Source organism: Chrysemys picta, unplaced genomic scaffold (assembly GCF_011386835.1).
Source record: "Chrysemys picta bellii isolate R12L10 unplaced genomic scaffold, ASM1138683v2 scaf1548, whole genome shotgun sequence".
NCBI lineage: Eukaryota > Metazoa > Chordata > Testudines > Emydidae > Chrysemys > Chrysemys picta.
This window is the reverse complement of record NW_027054254.1, coordinates 4,481-14,129: the sequence shown is the minus strand read 5'-3', so window position 1 is coordinate 14,129 and position 9,649 is coordinate 4,481. Positions and strand designations below refer to the sequence as shown.

Here is a 9,649-nt window from a genome sequence, read left to right as displayed (position 1 = left end):
ACACCGCTCAACCAACCACAACTTTCACCCTTTGTTTTCTTGTGCACAAGAAAGAACACTGTCGGACTGACGAGCGCCAACTGCAGTGATTCGGACAGCTCCGTTAGTTGTGTCCGAATTCCTGGCCTTGTGTCTCTTTAGTGATAAAGAGAGGAGATTCCTCGGGCTACCTTTGAAGAGATTGATGTGGCGGTCCTTTCTGAAATGTGTTGATGTAGGTAGATGCGGTGGTATTAAGAGCCGGCACGTGGGTGCACCTAACCCTACTAACAGGACCGCGTCACAAGTCAGAGGGGTCTTTTTTGGTAAAGGTAGAGGGCACAAAGTTGTCATTTTCTTGGTGGGGTAGGAGGTAAGTCGGGAAGGGTGTTGCTGAGGGATGGAGGATTGATTGGAAAGGGGACACTCAGCAGGATCCCTCTCTTACCTGTTCATTTCCAGATCTTTTCACATTCGGGACTCCCCCACCCCAACAGTGTAAAGGAGGTATATTTTACTAAAAAAAGGGTGACTGCCCTGTAATCAGGGTTCAGGTCGCATTCCCTTTTCTCCTCCCTGCATTGGCCCTCTTCACGCTAAGGTCCAAAGTGAGCGCCCTCTAACTAGGGTGTGGGTCTTTCCCTGTCTTTCGCAAGGTAACACTGCCATTTGGAAGGTAGTTCTAGAAACCAGCCTCTTGAGAGGGTTCATGGTTTGTCCTACTAGCTGCCCCGTGCCCTCCTCACTCATGCACTCAGCCAAGTAAAAGCCCGCGTTCTCTGCATCCACCTGGACCCGCCTTCTGCCGCAAGCTCTCCTCCGTTCTGAAAGAGATTGGTGCCGAAAAGAAGGAATTAGGGTAATTTCCGGCAGGGCCGAGTACCTTGCCAATGTCATCTGAATCTACCTTGTACACGTGCTCTCTACTGAGCCACACCTAACCCGCTTCACCTCTCTCTTTCTAGCAACTCAAAGGACAAAATGAACAAGATGACACAAGCACCAAAGAAACTGCAGGAAAAGGGAAGAAAAAGCCACTGCCAACGGCTGCACACACCGCACACACAGCACACACCGCACCCTGTACCGAGGGATCGGGTTTGACACTTCTCCTCACAGGCTTAATCCCCCTTCAGGTGCCCGGTAAAAGGACCTCCCTGTAAACAAGGATCAAGGTCCATTCCTTGCCAACCAAAATGCTTTATGGATCCCTTCCATAGCTGAGGCAGAGCAAACCCCCTTTAAAAAGGGTTGAGGTCTCTGTGGGTTTGAGCTCCTTAGGACCTAGCCTTTAAAATGCCCCGTGCCGTTGACCTCTCCCTGTCAGAAGGGTGCAGGTCTCGCCTTTCTAACTCCTCTTGGGCCGTTGGCACTCGCTGGGCAACGACACCACCCATTTCTGAGGGAACGGAGGTCTCTCCTTTACAGCGCTTTTCGCTCTGGCCCATTGGAAGACCCCAGGCTTAAGGACCACCCTGTAAGGAGGGTTTCGGTCTCCTTTGCCATGCAAATTAACAGGTCACTTTGACACGCCCGGCAAAATGACTGCCCTGTAACCAGGGTGTAAGGTCTTATACCTCTCACGCTTAAGCTAGGGGAGCCTTTCTGTGCCTGTGGCTTAGCGACTCCCCCCGACCCTCCAGCACTTGAGAAGGGTTGAACTTCTGTTTCTCTTAGTCACAGTAAATTCCCACAGAATGATTTCTACTTGGCTTTTTTGAGATTTGAAGTGAAATCTTACTCGGGACCTATCCCAGTCAGATGGAACATGGTGTGGCGAAGGGGCGGCTGTAAGGGGATGGCGGAGGCCGTGGAAAATTCGCCCCTTTTCTCAAAAAAAGCCAAGAAATGGCCCAACCAAGCAAACGTCACAAAGTCTGGAAATGAACAGGGGGGTTGGGGAGCTCCTTTCGGACCCTCACTTCCGTGTAATCCTTCCTCAAGTCCTTTTGCCCTGCCCAATTTACACCGCTCAACCAACCACAACTTTCACCCTTTGTTTTCTTGTGCACAAGAAAGAACACTGTCGGACTGACGAGCGCCAACTGCAGTGATTCGGACAGCTCCGTTAGTTGTGTCCGAATTCCTGGCCTTGTGTCTCTTTGGTGATAAAGAGAGGAGATTCCTCGGGCTACCTTTGAAGAGATTGATGTGGCGGTCCTTTCTGAAATGTGTTGATGTTGAGATGTTGTAGGTAGATGCGGTGGTATTCAGAGCCGGCACGTGGGTGCACCTAACCCTACTAACAGGACCGCGTCACAAGTCAGAGGGGTCTTTTTTGGTAAAGGTAGGGGGCACAAAGTTGTCATTTTCTTGGTGGGGTAGGAGGTAAGTCGGGAAGGGTGTCGCTGAGGGATGGAGGATTGATTGGAAAGGGGACACTCAGCAGGATCCCTCTCTTACCTGTTCATTTCCAGATCTTTTAACATTCAGGACTTCCCCACCCCAACAGTGTAAAGGAGGTATATTTTACTAAAAAAAGGGTGACTGCCCTGTAATCAGGGTTCAGGTCGCTTTCCCTTTTCTCCTCCCTACATTGGCCCTCTTCACGCCAAGGTCCAAAGTGAGCGCCCTCTAACTAGGGTGTGGGTCTTTCCCTGTCTTTCACAAGGTAACACTGCCATTTGGAAGGTAGTTCTAGAAACCAGCCTCTTGAGAGGGTTCAGGGTTTGTCCTACTAGCTGTCCCGTGCCCTCCTCACTCACGCACTCAGCCAAGTCAAAGCCCGCGTCCTCTGCATCCACCTGGACCCGCCTTCTGCCGCAAGCTCTCCTCCGTTCTGAAAGAGATCGGTGCCGAAAAGAAGGAATTAGGGTAATTTCCGGCAGGGCCGAGTACCTTGCCAATGTCATCTGAATCTACCTTGTACACGTGCTCTCTACTGAGCCACACCTAACCCGCTTCACCTCTCTCTTTCTAGCAACTCAAAGGACAAAATGAACAAGATGACACAAGCACCAAAGAAACTGCAGGAAAAGGGAAGAAAAAGCCACTGCCAACGGCTGCACACACCGCACACACAGCACACACCGCACCCTGTACCGAGGGATCGGGTTCGACACTTCTCCTCACAGGCTTAATCCCCCTTCAGGTGCCCGGTAAAAGGACCTCCCTGTAAACAAGGATCAAGGTCCATTCCTTACCAACCAAAATGCTTTATGGGTCCCTTCCATAGTTGAGGCGGAGCGACCCCCCTTTAAAAAGGGTTGAGGTCTCTGTGGGTTGGAGCTCCTTAGGACCTAGCCTTTAAAATGCCCCGGGCCGTTGACCTCTCCCTGTCAGAAGGGTGCAGGTCTCCCCTTTCTAACTCCTCTTGGGCCGTTGGCACTCGCTGGGCAACGACACCACCCACTTCTGAGGGAACGGAGGTCTCTCCTTTACAGCGCTTTTCGCTCTGGCCCATTGGAAGGCCCAAGGCTTAAGGACCACCCTGTAAGGAGGGTTTCGGTCTCCTTTGCCATGCAAATTAAGCCACAGGTCACTTTGACAGGCCCGGCAAAATGACTGCCCTGTAACCAGGGTGTAAGGTCTTATACCTCTCACGCTTAAGCTAGGGGAGCCTTTCTGTGCCTGAGCGACTCCCCCCGACCCTCCAGCACTTGAGAAGGGTTGAACTTCTGTTTCTCTTAGTCACAGTAAATTCCCACAGAATGATTTCTACTTGGCTTTTTTGAGATTTGAAGTGAAATCTTACTCGGGACCTATCCCGGTCAGATGGAACATGGTGTGGCGAAGGGGCGGCTGTAAGGGGATGGCGGAGGCCGTGGAAAATTCGCCCCTTTTCTCAAAAAAAGCCAAGAAATGGCCCAACCAAGCAAACGTCACAAAGTCTGGAAATGAACAGGGGGGTTGGGGAGCTCCTTTCGGACCCTCACTTCCGTGTAATCCTTCCTCAAGTCCTTTTGCCCTGCCCAATTTACACCGCTCAACCAACCACAACTTTCACCCTTTGTTTTCTTGTGCACAAGAAAGAACACTGTCGGACTGACGAGCGCCAACTGCAGTGATTCGGACAGCTCCGTTAGTTGTGTCCGAATTCCTGGCCTTGTGTCTCTTTGGTGATAAAGAGAGGAGATTCCTCGGGCTACCTTTGAAGAGATTGATGTGGCGGTCCTTTCTGAAATGTGTTGATGTTGAGATGTTGTAGGTAGATGCGGTGGTATTCAGAGCCGGCACGTGGGTGCACCTAACCCTACTAACAGGACCGCGTCACAAGTCAGAGGGGTCTTTTTTGGTAAAGGTAGGGGGCACAAAGTTGTCATTTTCTTGGTGGGGTAGGAGGTAAGTCGGGAAGGGTGTCGCTGAGGGATGGAGGATTGATTGGAAAGGGGACACTCAGCAGGATCCCTCTCTTACCTGTTCATTTCCAGATCTTTTAACATTCAGGACTTCCCCACCCCAACAGTGTAAAGGAGGTATATTTTACTAAAAAAAGGGTGACTGCCCTGTAATCAGGGTTCAGGTCGCTTTCCCTTTTCTCCTCCCTACATTGGCCCTCTTCACGCCAAGGTCCAAAGTGAGCGCCCTCTAACTAGGGTGTGGGTCTTTCCCTGTCTTTCACAAGGTAACACTGCCATTTGGAAGGTAGTTCTAGAAACCAGCCTCTTGAGAGGGTTCAGGGTTTGTCCTACTAGCTGTCCCGTGCCCTCCTCACTCACGCACTCAGCCAAGTCAAAGCCCGCGTCCTCTGCATCCACCTGGACCCGCCTTCTGCCGCAAGCTCTCCTCCGTTCTGAAAGAGATCGGTGCCGAAAAGAAGGAATTAGGGTAATTTCCGGCAGGGCCGAGTACCTTGCCAATGTCATCTGAATCTACCTTGTACACGTGCTCTCTACTGAGCCACACCTAACCCGCTTCACCTCTCTCTTTCTAGCAACTCAAAGGACAAAATGAACAAGATGACACAAGCACCAAAGAAACTGCAGGAAAAGGGAAGAAAAAGCCACTGCCAACGGCTGCACACACCGCACACACAGCACACACCGCACCCTGTACCGAGGGATCGGGTTCGACACTTCTCCTCACAGGCTTAATCCCCCTTCAGGTGCCCGGTAAAAGGACCTCCCTGTAAACAAGGATCAAGGTCCATTCCTTACCAACCAAAATGCTTTATGGGTCCCTTCCATAGTTGAGGCGGAGCGACCCCCCTTTAAAAAGGGTTGAGGTCTCTGTGGGTTGGAGCTCCTTAGGACCTAGCCTTTAAAATGCCCCGGGCCGTTGACCTCTCCCTGTCAGAAGGGTGCAGGTCTCCCCTTTCTAACTCCTCTTGGGCCGTTGGCACTCGCTGGGCAACGACACCACCCACTTCTGAGGGAACGGAGGTCTCTCCTTTACAGCGCTTTTCGCTCTGGCCCATTGGAAGGCCCAAGGCTTAAGGACCACCCTGTAAGGAGGGTTTCGGTCTCCTTTGCCATGCAAATTAAGCCACAGGTCACTTTGACAGGCCCGGCAAAATGACTGCCCTGTAACCAGGGTGTAAGGTCTTATACCTCTCACGCTTAAGCTAGGGGAGCCTTTCTGTGCCTGAGCGACTCCCCCCGACCCTCCAGCACTTGAGAAGGGTTGAACTTCTGTTTCTCTTAGTCACAGTAAATTCCCACAGAATGATTTCTACTTGGCTTTTTTGAGATTTGAAGTGAAATCTTACTCGGGACCTATTCCGGTCAGATGGAACATGGTGTGGCGAAGGGGCGGCTGTAAGGGGATGGCGGAGGCCGTGGAAAATTCGCCCCTTTTCTCAAAAAAGCCAAGAAATGGCCCAACCAAGCAAACGTCACAAAGTCTGGAAATGAACAGGGGAGTTGGGGGGCTCCTTTCGGACCCTCACTTCCGTGTAATCCTTCCTCAAGTCCTTTTGCCCTGCCCAATTTACACCGCTCAACCAACCACAACTTTCACCCTTTGTTTTCTTGTGCACAAGAAAGAACACTGTCGGACTGACGAGCGCCAACTGCAGTGATTCGGACAGCTCCGTTAGTTGTGTCCGAATTCCTGGCCTTGTGTCTCTTTAGTGATAAAGAGAGGAGATTCCTCGGGCTACCTTTGAAGAGATTGATGTGGCGGTCCTTTCTGAAATGTGTTGATGTTGTAGGTAGATGCGGTGGTATTCAGAGCCGGCACGTGGGTGCACCTAACCCTACTAACAGGACCGCGTCACAAGTCAGAGGGGTCTTTTTTGGTAAAGGTAGGGGGCACAAAGTTGTCATTTTCTTGGTGGGGTAGGAGGTAAGTCGGGAAGGGTGTCGCTGAGGGATGGAGGATTGATTGGAAAGGGGACACTCAGCAGGATCCCTCTCTTACCTGTTCATTTCCAGATCTTTTAACATTCAGGACTTCCCCACCCCAACAGTGTAAAGGAGGTATATTTTACTAAAAAAAGGGTGACTGCCCTGTAATCAGGGTTCAGGTCGCTTTCCCTTTTCTCCTCCCTACATTGGCCCTCTTCACGCCAAGGTCCAAAGTGAGCGCCCTCTAACTAGGGTGTGGGTCTTTCCCTGTCTTTCACAAGGTAACACTGCCATTTGGAAGGTAGTTCTAGAAACCAGCCTCTTGAGAGGGTTCAGGGTTTGTCCTACTAGCTGTCCCGTGCCCTCCTCACTCACGCACTCAGCCAAGTCAAAGCCCGCGTCCTCTGCATCCACCTGGACCCGCCTTCTGCCGCAAGCTCTCCTCCGTTCTGAAAGAGATCGGTGCCGAAAAGAAGGAATTAGGGTAATTTCCGGCAGGGCCGAGTACCTTGCCAATGTCATCTGAATCTACCTTGTACACGTGCTCTCTACTGAGCCACACCTAACCCGCTTCACCTCTCTCTTTCTAGCAACTCAAAGGACAAAATGAACAAGATGACACAAGCACCAAAGAAACTGCAGGAAAAGGGAAGAAAAAGCCACGGCCAACGGCTGCACACACCGCACCCCTGTACCGAGGGATCGTGTTCGACACTTCTCCTCACAGGCTTAATCCCCCTTCAGGTGCCCAGTAAAAGGACCTCCCTGTAAACAAGGATCAAGGTCCAGTCCTTACCAACCAAAATGCTTTATGGATCCCTTCCATAGCTGAGGCAGAGCAAACCCCCTTTAAAAAGGGTTGAGGTCTCTGTGGGTTTGAGCTCCTTAGGACCTAGCCTTTAAAATGCCCCGTGCCGTTGACCTCTCCCTGTCAGAAGGGTGCAGGTCTCGCCTTTCTAACTCCTCTTGGGCCGTTGGCACTCGCTGGGCAACGACACCACCCATTTCTGAATGAACGGAGGTCTCTCCTTTACAGCGCTTTTCGCTCTGGCCCATTGGAAGACCCCAGGCTTAAGGACCACCCTGTAAGGAGGGTTTCGGTCTCCTTTGCCATGCAAATTAACAGGTCACTTTGACAGGCCCGGCAAAATGACTGCCCTGTAACCAGGGTGTAAGGTCTTATACCTCTCACGCTTAAGCTAGGGGAGCCTTTCTGTGCCTGTGGCTTAGCGACTCCCCCCGACCCTCCAGCACTTGAGAAGGGTTGAACTTCTGTTTCTCTTAGTCACAGTAAATTCCCACAGAATGATTTCTACTTGGCTTTTTTGAGATTTGAAGTGAAATCTTACTCGGGACCTATCCCGGTCAGATGGAACATGGTGTGGCGAAGGGGCGGCTGTAAGGGGATGGCGGAGGCCGTGGAAAATTCGCCCCTTTTGTCAAAAAAGCCAAGAAATGGCCCAACCAAGCAAACGTCACAAAGTCTGGAAATGAACAGGAGGGTTGGGGGGCTCCTTTCGGACCCTCACTTCCGTGTTATCCTTCCTCAAGTCCTTTTGCCCTGCCCAATTTACACCGCTCAACCAACCACAACTTTCACCCTTTGTTTTCTTGTGCACAAGAAAGAACACTGTCGGACTGACGAGCGCCAACTGCAGTGATTCGGACAGCTCCGTTAGTTGTGTCCGAATTCCTGGCCTTGTGTCTCTTTGGTGATAAAGAGAGGAGTTTCCTCGGGCTACCTTTGAAGAGATTGATGTGGCCGTCCTTTCTGAAATGTGTTGATGTTGAGATGTTGTAGGTAGATGCGGTGGTATTCAGAGCCGGCACGTGGGTGCACCTAACCCTACTAACAGGACCGCGTCACAAGTCAGAGGGGTCTTTTTTGGTAAAGGTAGGGGGCACAAAGTTGTCATTTTCTTGGTGGGGTAGGAGGTAAGTCGGGAAGGGTGTCGCTGAGGGATGGAGGATTGATTGGAAAGGGGACACTCAGCAGGATCCCTCTCTTACCTGTTCATTTCCAGATCTTTTCACACTGGGGACTCCTCCCCCGCCTTGTGTAAAGGAGGAATATCTTACTAACGAAAGGGTGACTGCCCTGTAATCAGGGTTCAGGTCTCTTTCCCTTTTCTCCTCCCTGTATTGGCCCCCTTAACAGCACCCGACATAGTCACTCTGCAGAGTAGACTCTGGCCCCTCCGCAGCCTTGATACCACAGAGCCCCTACCCAACGAGGAAGCACACGGCCTGTGAAGAAACTAGAGGGAGCACACATGAGGAATTCAAAGCACTGACCTCTTACTCAGAGCCAATTATCTGGGAGGCGGAAACCTGAGGACTGTTCATATCTGCTTAGAAGGATGTCCAGGTTGCTCAGGTCCACTTGTATCAGTTTCTATTGTGGCTGGGGCTCCTGGCCAATTCCTCTGCAAGCGCAGCTGCAAAAGCCAAGCATGAGCCATCACTACACAAATCTCTATTGGTGTGTGAAATCTTGCCCTCATCCCTGCCTCCCTCTCCCAGCCCATCTACATCAGCCCCACTGGATGAACAGAAACTGAGTAATCATTTCTCTCGTGGAGCAACAGTGATACCAGATGGCCCGTCAGGGGAATGCACAAAGCATTTCCCTTAGGCAGTAACAGTGACACCAGGTGGCCACGCGGTGTAATTGCACAGAGCATTTCCCACATGAAGTAATAATGACACCATGTGGCCACTTTGGGTAATGCACAAAGCCTTACCCTACTGGAGCAACAGTGACACCTGTTGGCTAATCCAGGTAATAAAGAAAACATTTCAGGGAGCAGGAGTGGCACCTGGTGGCCACTCGAGATAATGCACAAAGTAGTTCCAAAGGGAGCAACAGTGACACTGGGTGGCTAATCCAGGTAATTCACAAAGCATTTCAGGGAGCAAGACTAACTAGGTGGCCACAAGGGGTAATGCACAAAGAATTTCCCCCATTGTCAACAGTGACACTGTGTTGTCATCTGCAGTACCCTCAGAGTAATCCCTTAAGAAGCAGCAGTGACACTGGGCGGCCAGTTGGACGACTGCACAGAGCATTTCTTTCATGGAGCAACAGAGACACTAGATGGCCAATCGGGGAAATGGACAGAGCTTCTCCCGTGTGGAACAGCAGTGACGCCCGGTGGCCACTCAGTGTAATTGCACAGAACATTTCTCTCATGAAACAAAAATGAGACTGCGTGGCCACCCCGGGTAATCACAGAGCATTTCCTTCATGGAGCAATATTGACACCGGGTGGACACTCTGTATAGTTGCACAGAGCATTTCCCAAATAAAGCAACAGTGACACTGGGTGGCTAATCCAGGTAATGCACAAAGCATTTCCCCCATGGAGCAACAGTGGCACTGGGTGGACACCTGGGGTAATGCACAGAGCATTTCCTTAAGGAGCAACAGTTACACTGCGTGC

At 51.2% G+C, this 9,649-nt stretch overlaps 1 long non-coding RNA gene across 2 annotated transcripts; it reads left to right on the top strand.

The window, feature by feature from the left end:
* The first annotated feature begins 697 nt into the window (after nucleotides 1-697).
* On the top strand, nucleotides 698-8,503 carry LOC135979999 (uncharacterized). Of its 2 annotated transcripts, XR_010597235.1 has the most exons (5): nucleotides 698-838; nucleotides 945-2,793; nucleotides 2,900-4,746; nucleotides 4,853-6,690; nucleotides 6,797-8,503. It is a non-coding gene; the product is annotated as an uncharacterized LOC135979999 (long non-coding RNA). The 2 variants fall into 2 exon arrangements; XR_010597234.1 differs by having other exon boundaries at nucleotides 945-4,746.
* The last annotated feature ends 1,146 nt before the right edge of the window (nucleotides 8,504-9,649 follow it).